Raw genomic sequence first — 19,261 nt, 5'->3', positions numbered from 1 at the left:
GTATAAAGAAAGAAAAAAAAATACCACAGTTAGGTGGTATATATTATAATAATAATACAATTATGGATGGACGGACTGCCTGCCGAGTGCCGACACAGAGGTAGCCACAGCCGTGAACTACCGCACTGTACACTGGTTGATAAAGAGATAGTAGTATACTCGTAACAACTAGTATGACACTATGACGACGGTATAAAGAATGAAAAAAAAACCACGGTTAGGTGGTATATATTATAATAATAATACAATTATGGATGGACGGACTGCCTGCCGACTGCCGACACAGAGGTAGCCACAGCCGTGAACTACCGCACTGTACACTGGTTGATAAAGAGATAGTAGTATACTCGTAACAACTAGTATGACACTATGACGACGGTATAAAGAATGAAAAAAAAAACCACGGTTAGGTGGTATATATTATAATAATAATACAATTATGGATGGACGGACTGCCTGCCGACTGCCGACACAGAGGTAGCCACAGCCGTGAACTACCGCACTGTACACTGGTTGATAAAGAGATAGTAGTATACTCGTAACAACTAGTATGACACTATGACGGTATAAAGAATGAAAAAAAAACCACGGTTAGGTGGTATATATTATAATAATAATACAATTATGGATGGACGGACTGCCTGCCGACTGCCGACACAGAGGTAGCCACAGCCGTGAACTACCGCACTGTACACTGGTTGATAAAGAGATAGTAGTATACTCGTAACAACTAGTATGACACTATGACGACGGTATAAAGAAAGAAAAAAAAATACCACGGTTAGGTGGTATATATTGTAATACAATTATGGATGGACGGACTGCCTGCCGAGTTCCGACTGCCGACACAGAGGTAGCCACAGCCGTGAACTACCGCACTGTACTGTGTCTGCTGCTAATATAGACTGGTTGATAAAGAGATAGTATACAATACATACAACAATATACTACTATACTGGTGGTCAGGCACTGGTCACCACTAGTCACACTGGCAGTGGCACTCCTGCAGCAAAAGTGTGCACTGTTTAATTTTAAATTAATATAATATTATGTACTCCTGGGGGCTCCTGCTATAACAACCTGCAGTGCTCCCCAGTCTCCCCCACAATTATTATAAGCTTTGCCTTTTATACATTGATGTGCAGCACACTGGGCTGAGCTGAGTGCACACAGACTGAGTCACACTGTGTGACTGGCTGCTGCTGTGTATCGTTTTTTTTCAGGCAGAGAACGGATATAGCAGAGAACGGATATATTATATTAAAATAAATAAAAGTTAACTAACAACAACTGCACTGGTCACTGTGGTAAACTCTGTCTGACTCTGCACAATCTCTCTCTCTCTTCTAATCTAATTTCTAATGGAGAGGACGCCAGCCACGTCCTCTCCCTATCAATCTCAATGCACGTGTGAAAATGGCGGCGACGCGCGGCTCCTTATATAGAATCCGAGTCTCGCGAGAATCCGACAGCGTCATGATGACGTTCGGGCGCGCTCGGGTTAACCGAGCAAGGCGGGAGGATCCGAGTCTGCTCGGACCCGTAAAAAAAACATGAAGTTCGTGCGGGTTCGGTTTCAGAGAAACCGAACCCGCTCATCTCTAGTATATAGGCATATTTTGTTTCCCTGACCCACTTTGTGTAGTGGCTGGTTCCCCAAGGGACCCTGCTCTTCCCACTATACAACTCTCAGGCTGTGGCTTCTTGCTACCTCCATTCCCCTCCTCACATCATGCTGTGAAATGATCGATTTATTTACAGTTTCTTATATAGCGCAGCACATTATGCATCTCCTGATATACTCTGTGCTGCTGCGGACCCTGCTACTTCCACTATATAACTCTCAGTGTGTGGGTTCGTGCTACCTCCATTCCCCTCCTGACATCATGTCACTGCCCCTGTCACATGCAGCCCTGTCCTGCCTGACATATTATGCATCTCCTAATATACTCTGTGCTGCTGGGGACCATGCTTCTCCCACTATATAACTCTCAGCATGTGGCTTCCTGCTACCTCCATTCCCCTCCTCACATCATGTCACTGCAACTGTCACATGAAGCCCTGTCATCACTGACATATCATGAATGTCCTGATATAGTCTGTGCTGCTGGCCCACCCCTAGGGGTGCTAGGGGTGAGTTGCCCCCACAGTGTCTGTGCCCAGATTGTAAGTCATATGTGTACCTAGTTTGGTGTTAATTGCACCAGCCATTCCAGAGTTATGCTGTCTGCTGAAATACTCTGTGCTGCCACCTCACCCCTAGGGGTGCTAGGGGTGTCATACCCACACAGTGTTTGTTCCCCGATTGTATGTCATATGTGTAGCAAGTTTGGTGTAAATTGTTTCAGGCATTCCAGAGTTATGCTGTCTGCTGAAATACTCTGTGTTGCTGCCTCACCACTGGGGGTGCTAGGGGTGTCATACCCACACAGTGTTTGTTCCCCGATTGTAAGTCATATCTGTAACAAGTTTGGTGTAAATTGATTCAGGATTTCCAGAGTTATGCTGTCTCCTGAAATACTCTGTGCTGCTGTCATACCCCTAGGGTTGCTAGGGGTGTCTTACCCCCACAGTGTTTGTTCCAAGATTGTAAGTCATATGTGTACCAAGTTTGGTGTAAATTGCTCCAGGAATTCCAGAGTTAAGCCTTCTACTGAAATAATCTGTGCTGCTGCTTCACCCCTAGGGGTGCTAGGGGTGTCTCACCCCCACAGTGTTTGTTCCCAGAATGTAAGTCATATGTGTGCCAAGTGTGGTGTATATTGGTCCAGGCATTCAGGAGTTATACTGTCTTCTGATATACTCAGTGCTGTCCAACCCCTAGGGATGCTAGGGGTATCTTACCCCCAACAGTGTTTGTTCCCTGATTGTAAGTCATATGTGTGCCAAGTTTGTTGTAACTTGCTCCAGGCATTTCAGAGTTATGCTTTCTGCTGAAATACTCTTTGCTGCTGACTGGCCCCTAGGGGTGCTAGGGGTGTGTTACCCCCCCCCCCCCCCCCACAGTGTTTGTTCCTGGATTGTAAGTCATATGTGTACCAAGTTTGGTGTAAATTGCTGAAGGCATTCCGGAGTTATGCTGGAACATACATACATACATACATACATACATACATACACAAATCCATTTTTGACGATTTCCGTTGATGGACAGTGACATTTGTAAAACTGGTTCTTAGCAAGCACCTGGGACCTAAGGAGAAGCTACCTGCCAAGTTTGAAGATTGTAGGCCTTGTGGTTTAAGAGATTTAGTGATGAGTCAATCAGTGAGTCAATCTCCTTTTTTGCCTTTTATATATATATATATATATATATATATATATATATATATAGATTATTAGGTGGCTTAGTTTAAACAAACATAACTTTACCACAAGATACAGTAAGTAATCAGTAAATTTGGTGTATATTAGGATAATCTTTTTCAAATTTGTATTCTATGGGGTGGATTCAATTAGATGCTGTAATTTACTGCACTGGGAAAAGGTTAGTAGCCTTGGGATTTAAAGCCTGGGGCTATTTAATTCTAGCCCTTTTTACTCTTGCTGTAAATTACCCAGTAACACGTGTTAACCAATAGAATCCGGTATTAGGTGAACAGGGGCATTTAATGTGGATTTCACCTAAAGGTGGACTCTGCTGATGAAAAGGAAGTGTTTGTACCTCAATTGTTGTGTCCATATTATTGGATTAAAGTTTGCTTGTGAAAAATTCTACTGATGGGCATCGGCTCTGTTCACGGTAGAACTGGATTATTTGGATACAAGGAATTAAAGAAAGCTCCTACCTTGGTGGAGGAGAAGGCCTGTCGCAGGCCATGCTGCCGAGTCTCCTATGCCTTGTTCTTGTTGCCTGGTCCTCGCCACTGCCCCAGGTCCCAGCACCTGTACTATGTAGTTCCCAGACACCGGGACCCAGCACATGCGCAGTAGCGGCAAAAACCCGGCTTCTATGGACTGCATTGACTGCAGTCCGTAGAAGCCAGCTAGGGCTGACCATTCAGGGAGTAGCTTCCTACAGACTGGTGGTCCTGGAGAGAGGAAACACTTTTTAATAGGACTGCCCTGTGTGTCTGTGACCGACCGGTAAGACTCCAATAGGAAGTCACTGCCAGTCACAGTGAACCGTGCAGTCTCACATACTGCATCTGGCTACACTGACAGTGAGCTGGGTGGCAGATTTTACCGGTTGGGGTGGGCGCTTCAGTCCATAGGTAAAAACTGCTACTGCTGATATATTTCTTTCTGCTTTTTTAGACCCTCCATATGATCATCTGCATTAATGCTGCTGGACACTAGTGGACACTAGAGGGAGCCACAGAAATATTTTATGCGCTTACTAGATACATTGCTGTATCTATGTTATCCAGTACGCAGTCCATTTATTTACCCATGCTGAGTTCCATATGTGTATATTGTAGTACTACCTATATTACTCTTTCTCTTTCCTATAAATCCATGTGACCATTTCCTGAGTTCCTCGGCCAATAGAATTCAGAAGTCACTACGCCTTATTGGAATCTCCCTATTGGAATTCAGATAAGCTCTAAAGAATTTATCCTTGGTACACACACTAATTATTCTGAGCACCGTTCCCTGGTCACTGGTCACTATTAATACTGCACTACCATCTGCAGGACTGCCTTCAGAAATTGTGGGGCCCGGGACTGACAAAAGAGACAGGGCCTTTTCCCTAAAAAAAAAAATTCTGCTGCACTGCTCCACCCCTATGTGATGTCATACATCATGAAGTTACATATGGGTGGAGAATTACGGACCTACAGGAACGATTCACAGAGAGCTGTTGCACAGGAAAGGATTGAATTAAGAAGTCCTCCCTGTGCATCAGCCCATTGTTGTACACACCTGGTGCAGCTCTTCAAGTATCAGCGATAGGAGCCAGGGGTTGGCCCCTCTCTCTGTAAGGGCCCAGGACACCAGTCCCAACAGTCCTCCACTGATGGCTGCCCTGACCAGCTGTACAGTATGTCTTTTTAATTTTTCACAATTATATATGGTATATTATGGTGACCCATAAGGGGTGGTTGTAAAACATACATATTATAAACAAACAAACAAACAAACAAACAAACAAACACAAAGCAATAAATCAGTGATAGCAAAATTAAAAAGATGTAGGAAAGACAAAATATTATAATATAATTAAATAATAAAAGTACTTATTATGAACATCAAGTCTCTTTTTCTGCAGTTGTGATACAAATAGATTTTAGAATGCACTTTAAGGCCATGGTCACATTATGAACAAAAGAGAATGTCATCTGTACAGGGTGTCCTATAACGATGGGACACATTTTATTTTTAATTTGCAAGAGATTGGTCACTCACCCATCTTTAAAATGTATTATACTTCAAAGTTTGACTTTGGGAGTTAAGGTTGGCATCCTTTCTAGGACATTGATCCTTAATGTTATTGTTGAGCAAAGAAGCTCTCACCCTCATGTTGACACTGCATTTGCGCCACTTTCTCTCTCCCTCCTTTTTAATCCTTGTCGATGGTCTTGTCAGTGAATCGTCACCCCAGGCTTGGTGGTGACCATCTAAGGGATGTGCTATTCAAACCTTGAACAGTGCTATGAACTCCTGTACCTTGGTTATGAACAAGTGTAACACCCCCAGGGTTGGCAGGATATGTCTAAGTGGTTGAGATAGGTATCATATTTGTTGGGTGGCTATGTGATGGACCTTTCCCCCGAAATGTGGTTCCCTGTACCTTGTGTTGTAGTACTGTGCTCAGAGAGGATAGATTAATACAAAGTCAGCAATTCCAAAAGTAGGTCTTTTTATTGAGCTGCAATGAACTCTGAATTGAAAATGATTGATTGATTGATTGATTGATTGATTGATTAATTAATTCACTTTGACTTTAAATAAGCACAAAGAAATGGGCATCAAGAAGAATAAGAGTAATCAATTTGCTACAGTTCACACCACAAAGAATCATTCAGTGTGCAAAAGATAATTGGCACCCCCACACTGCTGACACAACCAGCAGTACCGACTCCGCCGGCAACTCCACACAAAGGACACTGCTAGCATCCTCGCACTGAGGACACCACCATGACTAGTGATGTGCACAGGACATTTTTCGTGTTTTGTGTTTTGGTTTTGAAATCGGTTCCGCGGCCGTGTTTTGGATTCGGACGCGTTTTGGCAAAACCTCACCGAAATTTTTTTGTCGGATTTGGGTGTGTTTTGGATTCGGGTGTTTTTTTCAAAACCCCCTAAAAAACAGCTTAAATCATAGAATTTGGGGGTCATTTTGATCCCATAGTATTATTAACCTCAATTACCATAATTTCCACTCATTTCCAGTCTATTCTGAACACCTCACACCTCACAATATTATTTTTAGTCCTACAATTTGCACCAAGGTCGCTGGATGACTAAGCTAAGCGACCTAAGTGGCCGACACAAACACCTGGCCCATCTAGGAGTGGCACTGCAGTGTCAATCAAGATAGGATGGCACTTCCAAAAAAATGTCCCCAAACAGCACATGATGCAAAGAAAAAAAGAGGCACACCAAGGTGGCTGTGTGACTAAGCTAAGCGACACAAGTGTCCGACACAAACACCTGGCCCATCTAGGAGTGGCACTGCAGTGTCAATCAAGACAGGATGGCACTTCCAAAAAATTGTCCCCAAACAGCACATGATGCAAAGAAAAAAGAGGTGCACCAAGGTCGCTGTGTGACTAAGCTAAGCGACACCAGTGGCCGACACAAACACCTGGCCCATCTAGGAGTGGCACTGCAGTGTCAGGCAGGATGGCACTTCAAAAAATTGTCCCCAAACAGCACATGATGCAAAGAAAAAAAGAGGCGCACCAAGGTCGCTGTGTGACTAAGCTAAGCGACACAAGTGGCCGACACAAACACCTGACCCATCTAGGAGTGGCACTGCAGTGTCAGGCAGGATGGCACTTCCAAAAAATTGTCCCCAAACAGCACATGATGCAAAGAAAAAAAGAAGCGCACCAAGGTGGCTGTGTGACTAAGCAAAGCGACACAAGTGGCCGACACAAACACCTGGCCCATCTAGGAGTGGCACTGCAGTGTCAATCAAGACAGGATGGCACTTCAAAAAAATTGTCCCCAAACAGCACATGATGCAAAGAAAAAAAGAGGCACACCAAGGTCGCTGTGTGACTAAGCTAAGCGACACAAGTGGCCGACACAAACACCTGGCCCATCTAGGAGTGGCACTGCAATGTCAGACAGGATGGCCGATTTAAAAAATAGTCCCCATTCAGCACATGATGCAAAGAAAAAAAGAGGCGCACCAAGGTGGCTGTTTGACTAAGCTAAGCGACACAAGTGGCCGACACAAACACCTGGCCCATCTAGGAGTGGCACTGCAGTGTCAGGCAGGATGGCACTTCCAAAAAATTGTCCCCAAACAGCACATGATGCAAAGGGAAAAAAGAGGCGCACCAAGGTGGCTGTGTGACTAAGCTAAGCGACACAAGTAGCCGACACAAACACCTGGCCCATCTAGGAGTGGCACTGCAGTGTCAATCAAGACAGGATGGCACTTCCAAAAAATTGTCCCCAAACAGCACATGATGCAAAGAAAAAAAGAGGCGCACCAAGGTGGCTGTGTGACTAAGCTAAGCGACACAAGTGGCCGACGCAAACACCTGGCCCATCTAGGAGTGGCACTGCAGTGTCAATCAAGACAGGATGGCACTTCCAAAAAATTGTCCCCAAACAGCACATGATGCAAAGAAAAATGAAAGAAAAAAGAGGTGCAAGATGGAATTGTCCTTGGGCCCTCCCACCCACCCGTCCTTGGGCCCTCCCACCCACCCTTATGTTGTATAAACAGGACATGCACACTTTAACGAACCCATCATTTCAGCGACAGGGTCTGCCACACGACTGTGACTGAAATGACTGGTTGGTTTGGGCCCCCACCAAAAAAGAAGCAATCAATCTCTCCTTGCACAAACTGGCTCTACAGAGGCAAGATGTCCACCTCATCATCATCCTCCGATTCCTCACCCCTTTCACTGTGTACATCCCCCTCCTCACAGATTATTAATTCGTCCCCACTGGAATCCACCATCTCAGGTCCCCGTGTACTTTCTGGAGGCAATTGCTGCTGGTGAATGTCTCCACGGAGGAATTGATTATAATTCGTTTTGATGAACATCATCTTCTCCACATTTTCTGGAAGTAACCTCGTACGCCGATTGCTGACAAGGTGAGCGGCTGCACTAAACACTCTTTCAGAGTACACACTGGAGGGAGGGCAACTTAGGTAGAATAAAGCCAGTTTGTGCAAGGGCCTCCAAATTGCCTCTTTTTCCTGCCAGTATACGTACGGACTGTCTGACGTGCCTACTTGGATGCGGTCACTCATATAATCCTCCACCATTCTTTCCATGGTGAGAGAATCATATGCAGTGACAGTGGACAACATATCAGTAATCATTGGCAGGTCCTTCAGTCCGGACCAGATGTCAGCACTCGCTCCAGACTGCCCTGCATCACCGCCAGCGGGTGGGCTAGGAATTCTTAGCCTTTTCCTCGCACCCCCAGTTGCGGGAGAATGTGAAGGAGGAGATGTTGACGGGTCACGTTCCGCTTGACTTGACAATTTTCTCACCAGCAGGTCTTTGAACCTCTGCAGACTTGTGTCTGCCGGAAAGAGAGATACAACGTAGGTTTTAAATCTAGGATCGAGCACGGTGGCCAAAATGTAGTGCTCTGATTTCAACAGATTGACCACCTGTGAATCCTGGTTAAGCGAATTAAGGGCTCCATCCACAAGTCCCACATGCCTAGCGGAATCGCTCTGTTTTAGCTCCTCCTTCAATGTCTCCAGCTTCTTCTGTAAAAGCCTGATGAGGGGAATGACCTGACTTAGGCTGGCAGTGTCTGAACTAACTTCACGTGTGGCAAGTTCAAAGGGTTGCAGAACCTTGCACAACATTGAAATCATTCTCCACTGCGCTTGAGTCAGGTGCATTCCCCCTCCTTTGCCTATATCGTGGGCAGATGTATAGGCTTGAATGGCCTTTTGCTGCTCCTCCATCCTCTGAAGCATATAGAGGGTTGAATTCCACCTCGTTACCACCTCTTGCTTCAGATGATGGCAGGGCAGGTTCAGGAATGTTTGGTGTTGCTCCAGTCTTCTGTACGCGGTGCCTAAATGCCGAAATTGGCCCACAATTCTTCGGGCCACCGACAGCATCTCTTGCACGCCCCTGTAGTTTTTTAAATAATTCTGCACCACCAAATTCAATGTATGTGCAAAACATGGGACGTGCTGGAATTTGCCCAGATGTAATGCACGCACAATATTGCCGGCGTTGTCTGATGTCACAAATCCCCAGGAGAGTCCAATTGGGGTAAGCCATTCTGCAATGATCTTCCTCAGTTGCCGTAAGAGGTTGTCAGTTGTGTGCCTATTCTGGAAAGCGGTGATACAAAGCGTAGCCTGCCTAGGAACGAGTAGGCGTTTGCGAGATGCTGCTACTGGTGCCGCCACTGCTGTTCTTGCTGCGGGAGGCAATACATCTACCCAGTGGGCTGTCACAGTCATATAGTCCTGAGTCTGCCCTGCTCCACTTGTCCACATGTCCGTGGTTAAGTGGACATTGGGTACAACTGCATTTTTTAGGACACTGGTGAGTCTTTTTCTGAGGTCTGTGTACATTTTCGGTATCGCCTGCCTAGAGAAATGGAACCTAGATGGTATTTGGTACCGGGGACACAGTACCTCAATCAAGTCTATAGTTGCCTCTGAATTAACAATGGATACGGGAACCACGTTTCTCACCACCCAGGCTGCCAAGGCCTGAGTTTTCTGCTTTGCAGCAGGATGACTGCTGTGATATTTCATCTTCCTTGCAAAGGACTGTTGGACAGTCAATTGCTTACTGGAAGTAGTAAAAGTGGTCTTCCGACTTCCCCTCTGGGATGACGATCGACTCCCAGCAGCAACAACAGCAGCACCAGCAGCAGTAGGCGTTACACTCAAGGATGCATCGGAGGAATCCCAGGCAGGAGAGGACTCGTCAGACTTGACAGTGACATGGCCTGCAGGACTATTGGCTTTCCTGGGTAAGGAGGAAATTGACACTGAGGGAGTTGGTGGTGTGGTTTGCAGGAGCTTGGTTACAAGAGGAAGGGATTTAGTGGTCAGTGGACTGCTTCCGCTGTCACCCAAAGTTTTTGAACTTGTCACTGACTTATGATGAATGCGCTGCAGGTGACATATAAGGGAGGATGTTCCGAGGTGGTTAACGTCATTACCCCTACTTATTACAGCTTGACAAAGGCAACACACGGCTTGACACCTGTTGTCCGCATTTGTGTTGAAATAATTCCACACCGAAAAGCTGATTTTTTTTGTATTTTGACCAGGCATGTCAATGGCCATATTCCTCCAACGGACAACAGGTGTCTCCCCGGGTGCCTGACTTAAACAAACCACCTCACCATCAGAATCCTCCTTGTCAATTTCCTCCCCAGCGCCAGCAACACCCATATCCTCATCCTGGTGTACTTCAACAGTGACATCTTCAATTTGACTATCAGGAACTGGACTGCGGGTGCTCCTTCCAGCACTTGCAGGGGGCGTGCAAATGGTGGAAGGCGCAAGCTCTTCCCGTCCAGTGTTGGGAAGGTCAGGCATCGCAACCGACACAATTGGACTCTCCTTGGGGATTTGTGATTTAGAAGAACGCACAGTTCTTTGCTGTGCTTTTGCCAGCTTAAGTCTTTTCTTTTTTCTAGCAAGAGGATGAGTGCTTCCATCCTCATGTGAAGCTGAACCACTAGCCATCAACATAGTCCAGGGCCTCAGCCGTTCCTTGCCACTCCGTGTCGTAAATGGCATATTGGCAAGTTTACGCTTCTCTCAGACGCTTTTAATTTTGATTTTTGGGTCATTTTACTGAACTTTTGTGTTTTGGATTTTACATGCTCTCTACTATGACATTGGGCATCGGCCTTGGCAGACGACGTTGATGGCATTTCATCGTCTCGGCCATGACTAGTGGCAGCAGCTTCAGCACGAGGTGGAAGTGGATCTTGATCTTTCCCTATTTTACCCTCCACATTTTTGTTCTCCATTTTTTAATGTGTGGAATTATATGCCAGTATCAATAGCAATGGCCTACTACTATATTTACTGTGCACAACTGAAATGCACCACAGGTATAGAATGTAGATGGATAGTATACTTAATGGATGACGACACAGAGGTAGGTACAGCAGTGGCCTACCGTACTGCTATATATAGTATACTGGTGGACACTGCCAGCAAACTGCAAAACTAAAATGCACCACAGGTATAGAATGTAGATGGATAGTATACTTAATGGATGATGACACAGAGGTAGGTACAGCAGTGGCCTACCGTACTGCTATATATAGTATACTGGTGGACACTGTCAGCAAACTGCAAAACTAAAGTGCACCACAGGTATAGAATGTAGATGGATAGTATACTTAATGGATGACGACACAGAGGTAGGTACAGCAGTGGCCTACCGTACTGCTATATATAGTATACTGGTGGACACTGTCAGCAAACTGCAAAACTAAAATGCACCACAGGTATAGAATGTAGATGGATAGTATACTTAATGGATGACGACACAGAGGTAGGTACAGCAGTGGCCTACCGTACTGCTATATATAGTATACTGGTGGACACTGTCAGCAAACTGCAAAACTAAAATGCACCACAGGTATAGAATGTAGATGGATAGTATACTTAATGGATGACGACACAGAGGTAGGTACATCAGTGGCCTACCGTACTGCTATATATAGTATACTGGTGGATACTGTGTCAGCAAACTGCAAAACTAAAATGCACCACAGGTATAGAATGTAGATGGATATTGGATAGTATACTTAATGGATGACGACACAGTTGTAGGTACAGCAGTGGCCTACCGTACTGCTATATATAGTATACTGGTGGACACTGTGTCAGCAAACTGCAAAACTAAAATGCACCACAGGTATAGAATGTAGATGGATAGTATACTTAATGGATGACGACACAGAGGTAGGTACAGCAGTGGCCTACCGTACTGCTATATATAGTATACTGGTGGACACTGTCAGCAAACTGCAAAACTAAAATGCACCACAGGTATAGAATGTAGATGGATAGTATACTTAATGGATGACGACACAGAGGTAGGTACAGCAGTGGCCTACCGTACTGCTATATATAGTATACTGGTGGACACTGTCAGCAAACTGCAAAACTAAAATGCACCACAGGTATAGAATGTAGATGGATAGTATACTTAATGGATGACGACACAGAGGTAGGTACAGCAGTGGCCTACCGTACTGCTATATACAGTATACTGGTGGTCACTGTGTCAGCAAACTGCAAAACTAAAATGCACCACAGGTATAGAATGTAGATGGATAGTATACTTAATGATGACACAGAGGTAGGTACAGCAGTGGCGTTCCGTACCGTACTGCTATATATAGTATACTGGTGGTCGCTGTGTCAGCAAACTGCAAAACTATAATGCACCACAGGTATAGAATGTAGATGGATAGTATACTTAATGACGACACAGAGGTAGGTACAGCAGTGGCCTTCCGTACCGTACTGCTATATATAGTATACTGGTGGTCACTGTGTCAGCAAACTGCAAAACTAAAATGCACCACAGGTATAGAATGTAGATGGATAGTATACTTAATGATGACACAGAGGTAGGTACAGCAGTGGCCTTCCGTACCGTACTGCTATATATAGTATACTGGTGGTCACTGTGTCAGCAAACTGCAAAACTAAAATGCACCACAGGTATAGAATGTAGATGGATAGTATACTTAATGACGACACAGAGGTAGGTACAGCAGTGGCCTTCCGTACTGCTATATATAGTATACCGGTGGTCACTGTGTCAGCAAACTGCAAAACTAAAATGCACCACAGGTATAGAATGTAGATGGATAGTATACTTAATGACGACACAGAGGTAGGTACAGCAGTGGCCTTCTGTACCGTACTGCTATATATAGTATACTGGTGGTCACTGTGTCAGCAAACTGCAAAACTAAAATGCACCACAGGTATAGAATGTAGATGGATAGTATACTTAATGACGACACAGAGGTAGGTACAGCAGTGGCCTTCTGTACCGTATTGCTATATATAGTATACTGGTGGACACTGTCAGCAAACTGCAAAACTAAAATGCACCACAGGTATAGAATGTAGATGGATAGTATACTTAATGACGACACAGAGGTAGGTACAGCAGTGGCCTTCTGTACCGTACTGCTATATATAGTATACTGGTGGTCACTGTGTCAGCAAACTGCAAAACTAAAATGCACCACAGGTATAGAATGTAGATGGATAGTATACTTAATGACGACACAGAGGTAGGTACAGCAGTGGCCTTCCGTACTGCTATATATAGTATACTGGTGGTCACTGTGTCAGCAAACTGCAAAACTAAAATGCACCACAGGTATAGAATGTAGATGGATAGTATACTTAATGACGACACAGAGGTAGGTACAGCAGTGGCCTTCCGTACCGTACTGCTATATATGGTATACTGGTGGTCACTGTGTCAGCAAACTGCAAAACTAAAATGCACCACAGGTATAGAATGTAGATCTATAGTATACTTAATGACGACACAGAGGTAGGTACAGCAGTGGCCTACTGTACCGTAATGCTGTATATTATATACTGGTGGTCACTGGTCAGCAAAACTCTGCACTGTACTCCTCCTATATAATATTATACTGGTGGTCCCCAGTCCCCACAATAAAGCAGCACACTGAACACAGATATGGAGTGTTTTTCAGGCAGACAACGTATACTGGTGGTCACTGTCAGCAAAACTCTGCACTGTACTCCTGCTATATAATACAGCTGCTCCCCAGTCCCCACAATTTGGCAGTGTGAGCACAGATATATGCAGCACACTAAGCACAGATATGGAGCATTTTTTTGGGGGCAGAGAACGGATAACTGGTGGTCACTGATCAGCAAAACTCTGCACTGTACTCCTCCTATATTATACAGCTGCTCCCCAGCCCTCCCCACAATTAAGCAATGATGCACAATCAAGTTCAACAATAACGGAGAGGATGCCAGCCACGTCCTCTCCCTAACATTTCCAATGCACGAGTGAAAATGGCGGCGACACGCGGCTGCTTATATAGAATCCGAATCTCGCGAGAATCCGACAATGGGATGATGACGTTCGGGCGCGCTCGGGTTACCCGAGCCATATGGGAGAATCCGAGTATGGCTCGGACCCGTGTAAAAAGGGTGAAGTTTGGGGGGGTTCGGTTTCCGAGAAACCGAACCCGCTCATCACTAGTGGTAACATGGCGTTTGTGGGGAGTGATTGGGAAAACGCAGGTGTGTCATGGCTGTTTTCGGGGCATGTATCTAACGTCATCTGAGAATGCTGCATTCAAAAACATGACGGCCAGTGCGACTCCATTCCGCAAATGTTGATGTTGTCCATTTTTTGCGTGTGCATTGTAATCTGCTAATGCCTACGCAGATATGCGAATGCAGCGGTGGACGTCTTTTTTCCTTTCACATATGAATTTTAGCAATCGCAGATTTGTGAACATCGCTATCTCAGCCTCAATAGAGATCCATAATGAATCAGGCCCAGAATTATCAGACAAATGGCATTTAATTGTTATAGCTTAATATTATTATTATTATTATTATTATTATCTTTATTTATCTGGCATTACAAGGGTTCCGTAGCACATAACAAAGGACCTTATTCAGCTTCAGTTGCAGTTTTGCTAATTTAGCAAAACTGCAACTGGCTGCAATCGCATGCTGGGGGCCGACCAGCACAGGGCAAGGCTGCCCAGCATGCAAATACCCACCAGTAATATGATTGCAATGTATCAGTGATTTGTGGAAGGCCCCCTGCCTTCGCAGCCAGGCTGTGAAGGCAGGAGCAGAGCTGCCATTTTTAAGGTCACGCAGCCACTCTTTCCAACTGAATGCCACATTGCCGCCCCTGCATCATTATGTTGCCCTCCCGCCACACCCCGCGGATGTCTCTGCCTGTCAGTCAGGCAGAGGCAATATGAAAGAGATATTAGCGCTTATTGGTCACAAATGCAAAGGTGCAAAGGTGTGTCACAATTAAATCACAATTTATTGTAGGAGTATAAATTATAAAATGCAATGCACATTGGTGGTTAATACCATATAAAAACACTTAAATGAAAAAGATTGTGTAACTCCCAATGATGTATAATCCTATTGGAAAATTTGTCAAGAATGGACCTGTTCCTATATGAGTCCCCTTGGTTAATAAGGTTCAATGTCCTATTCGTGGATTTAATAGTTACCACCAACGTATCTCGAGGCAATTAGGCGAATCTGCGTCCGCATACTGGGCATGTTAGGAGTTACAGAACTCTCAATCGAGAAAGAAATAGAGAACGTGCCCCTAGCGATAGAGAAGGGAAACCTCGAGGGACTTTTAGACCTCAATTTACTAAATTCCAAGTAACAAGAAAGGACAATTTTGATCACAGATCCCCTAGAACAACTAAGGAAAGGAATGGTCCTGCAGACCGAATTGATCCAACTCCTAATTTAGGAGCTAGACCCCATGAGTCTAGATCAGACCAACAGCAGACCACTAAAAACTCTGAAGTTTTTTTAGAACAGAGACAGGAAAAAAGACGAGGGCCATCCCCAAGAAACAACTGGGGAACACAAACACCAAAAAGAAGAAGATCAAGAAGTTTCGAGGGTGCAGAGGGGGGAAAAAGGAGACAGCCAAGAGGGTGGGATTAGCAACCAAAAGTAGAACTCCCCCTAACATCTTTGATTTATCCACAAGAAAACTTACTGAGACTGAAAAATCACTTTTAACGAAGGGTTTAAGCTATGCACCCACCAGCACCCTCAATATGTTCAACCTTTTTGCAGAACTTAATCGCTTTGTTCGTACATTGTGCAGGAAGCGCTACTTTATACAGCGCAATATGCACAGACATAATGAGGAGGGACTGGCCATCACCTTAGACTCAGGAGATGACCCAGCCCTCCACATTTTACAACAATTACATGATGAAAATCCTAGCGTTACTTCTGATACTCCTAACAAAATGTTTGATATAAACAAGAGTGTGTTCAGACGTAAATCTGAGTTCTATCCTCTCACGTACAAGAGTAATATGATAGAATGCTTCTACAAAACTACATTAGGTGACTTAAACAATCTATGTCAACAATACCTTAGGGTATTTCTTTTCTTATATCTCAGTCAGGCAGAGGCGTTTGCATAAAGAAAGTGGCCCAGACGCGCTGTCACAGCTGCCAGTAGGGATTGTCAGTCCCTAAAAATGTTTAGAACAGGAAAGTGAAAACTGGCGCTTATGTGTTTCTCCAATATTAATAAGGCGTTTGCATAGTGTGGGTCTTGCCCGTGCATACTATGGTGGGACCGGGGAGAATGCAATTGCATTGCAGCTACTAATGCAGCTAAATAAGGTACAAAGTACTGTACAGGTGTAGCCACACTCAACGTGGCTACTAGTAGCCACACCTGCAACACATTTGGCATTGTGCGCCTGCATGCTTGTTTATATCCTCACCTTAACGCCAAATGTTTTCTATGGAGAGGCCGTTGCAAGCGTGTCCTTGCGGCCATGTCACAGTCATGATGAACTTGGTTTGATCTAGTGATGTGCACCGGACATTTTTCGGGTTTTGTGTTTTGGTTTTGGATTCGGTTCCGCGGCCGTGTTTTGGATTCGGACGTGTTTTGGCAAAACCTCCTTGAAATTTTTTTGTCAGATTCGGGTGTGTTTTGGATTCGGGTGTTTTTTAAAAAAACCCTCAAAAACAGCTTAAATCATAGAATTTGGGGGTCATTTTGATCCCATAGTATTATTAACCTCAATAACCATAATTTCCACTCATTTCCAGTCTATTCTGAACACCTCACACCTCACAATATTATTTTTAGTCCTAAAATTTGCACCGAGGTCGTTGGATGACTAAGCTAAGCTAAGCGACCCAAGTGGCCGACACAAACACCTGACCCATCTAGGAGTGGCACTGCAGTGTCAGACAGGATGGTCGATTTAAAAAATAGTCCCAGAGCAGCACATGATGCAAAGAAAACAAGAGGTGCACTGTGGTCGCTGGATGGCTAAGCTAAGCGACACAAGTGGCCGACACAAACACCTGGCCCATCTAGGAGTGGCACTGCAGTGTCAGGCAGGATGGCACTTCAAAAAAATAGTCCCCAAACAGCACATGATGCAAAGAAAAATGAAAGAAAAAAGAGGTGCAAGATGGAATTGTCCTTGGGCCCTCCCACCCACCCTTATGTTGTATAAACAGGACATGCACACTTTAACAAACCCATCATTTCAGCGACAGGGTCTGCCACACAACTGTGACTGAAATGACTGGTTGGTTTGGGCCCCCACCAAAAAAGAAGCAATCAATCTCTCCTTGCACAAACTGGCTCTACAGAGGCAAGATGTCCACCTCCTCCTCATCGTCCGATTCCTCACCCCTTTCACTGTGTACATCCCCCTCCTCACAGATTATTAATTCATCCCCACTGGAATCCACCATCTCAGGTCCCCGTGTACTTTCTGGAGGCAATTGCTGCTGGTGAATGTCTCCACGGAGGAATTGATTATAATTCATTTGATGAACATCATCTTCTCCACATTTTCTGGAAGTAACCTCGTACGCCAATTGCTGACAAGGTGAGCGGCTGCACTAAACACTCTTTCGGAGTACACACTGGAGGGGGGGGGGGGGCAACTTAGGTAAAATAAAGCCAGTTTCTGCAAGGGCCTCCAAATTGCCTCTTTTTCCTGCCAGTATACGTACGGACTGTCTGACGTGCCTACTTGGATGCGGTCACTCATATAATCCTCCACCATTCTTTCAATGGTGAGAGAATCATATGCAGTGACAGTAGACGACATGTCAGTAATCGTTGGCAGGTCCTTCAGTCCGGACCAGATGTCAGCACTCGCTCCAGACTGCCCTGCATCACCGCCAGCGGGTGGGCTCAGAATTCTTAGCCTTTTCCTCGCACCCCCAGTTGCGGGAGAATGTGAAGGAGCAGCTGTTGATGGGTCACGTTCCGCTTGACTTGACAATTTTCTCACCAGCAGGTCTTTGAACCTCTGCAGACTTGTGTCTGCCGGAAAGAGAGATACAACGTAGGTTTTAAATCTAGGATTGAGCACGGTGGCCAAAATGTAGTGCTCTGATTTCAAGAGATTGACCACCCGTGATTCCTGGTTAAGCGAATTAAGGGCTTCATCCACAAGTCCCACATGCCTAGCGGAATCGCTCTGTTTTAGCTCCTCCTTCAATGTCTCCAGCTTCTTCTGCAAAAGCCTGATGAGGGGAATGACCTGACTCAGGCTGGCAGTGTCTGAACTAACTTCACGTGTGGCAAGTTCAAAGGGTTGCAGAACCTTGCACAACGTTGAAATCATTCTCCACTGCGCTTGAGTCAGGTGCATTCCCCCTCCTTTGCCTATATCGTGGGCAGATGTATAGGCTTGAATGGCCTTTTGCTGCTCCTCCATCCTCTGAAGCATATAGAGGGTTGAATTCCACCTCGTTACCACCTCTTGCTTCAGATGATGGCAGGGCAGGTTCAGGACTGTTTGGTGGTGCTCCAGTCTTCTGTACGCGGTGCCTGAATGCCGAAAGTGGCCCGCAATTCTTCGGGCCACCGACAGCATCTCTTGCACGCCCCTGTAGTTTTTTAAATAATTCTGCACCACCAAATTCAATGTATGTGCAAAACATGGGACATGCTGGAATTTGCCCAGATGTAATGCACGCACAATATTGCTGGCGTTGTCCGATGTCACAAATCCCCAGGAGAGTCGATCGACTCCCAGCAGCAACAACAGCAGCGCCAGCAGCAGTAGGCGTTACACTCAAGGATGCATCGGAGGAATCCCAGGCAGGAGAGGACTCGTCAGACTTGCCAGTGACATGGCCTGCAGGACTATTGGCTTTCCTGTGTAAGGAGGAAATTGACACTGAGGGAGTTGGTGGTGTGGTTTGCATGACCTTGGTTACAAGAGGAAGGGTTTTAGTGGTCAGTGGACTGCTTCCGCTGTCATCCAAAGTTTTTGAACTTGTCACTGACTTATGATGAATGCGCTGCAGGTGACGTATAAGGGAGGATGTTCCGAGGTGGTTAACATCCTTACCCCTACTTATTACAGCTTGACAAAGGCA

Source organism: Pseudophryne corroboree, chromosome 2, assembly GCF_028390025.1.
Source record: "Pseudophryne corroboree isolate aPseCor3 chromosome 2, aPseCor3.hap2, whole genome shotgun sequence".
Lineage (NCBI taxonomy): Eukaryota > Metazoa > Chordata > Amphibia > Anura > Myobatrachidae > Pseudophryne > Pseudophryne corroboree.
The sequence above is the reverse complement of the archived record's forward strand: the minus strand, read 5'-3'. Positions refer to the sequence as shown.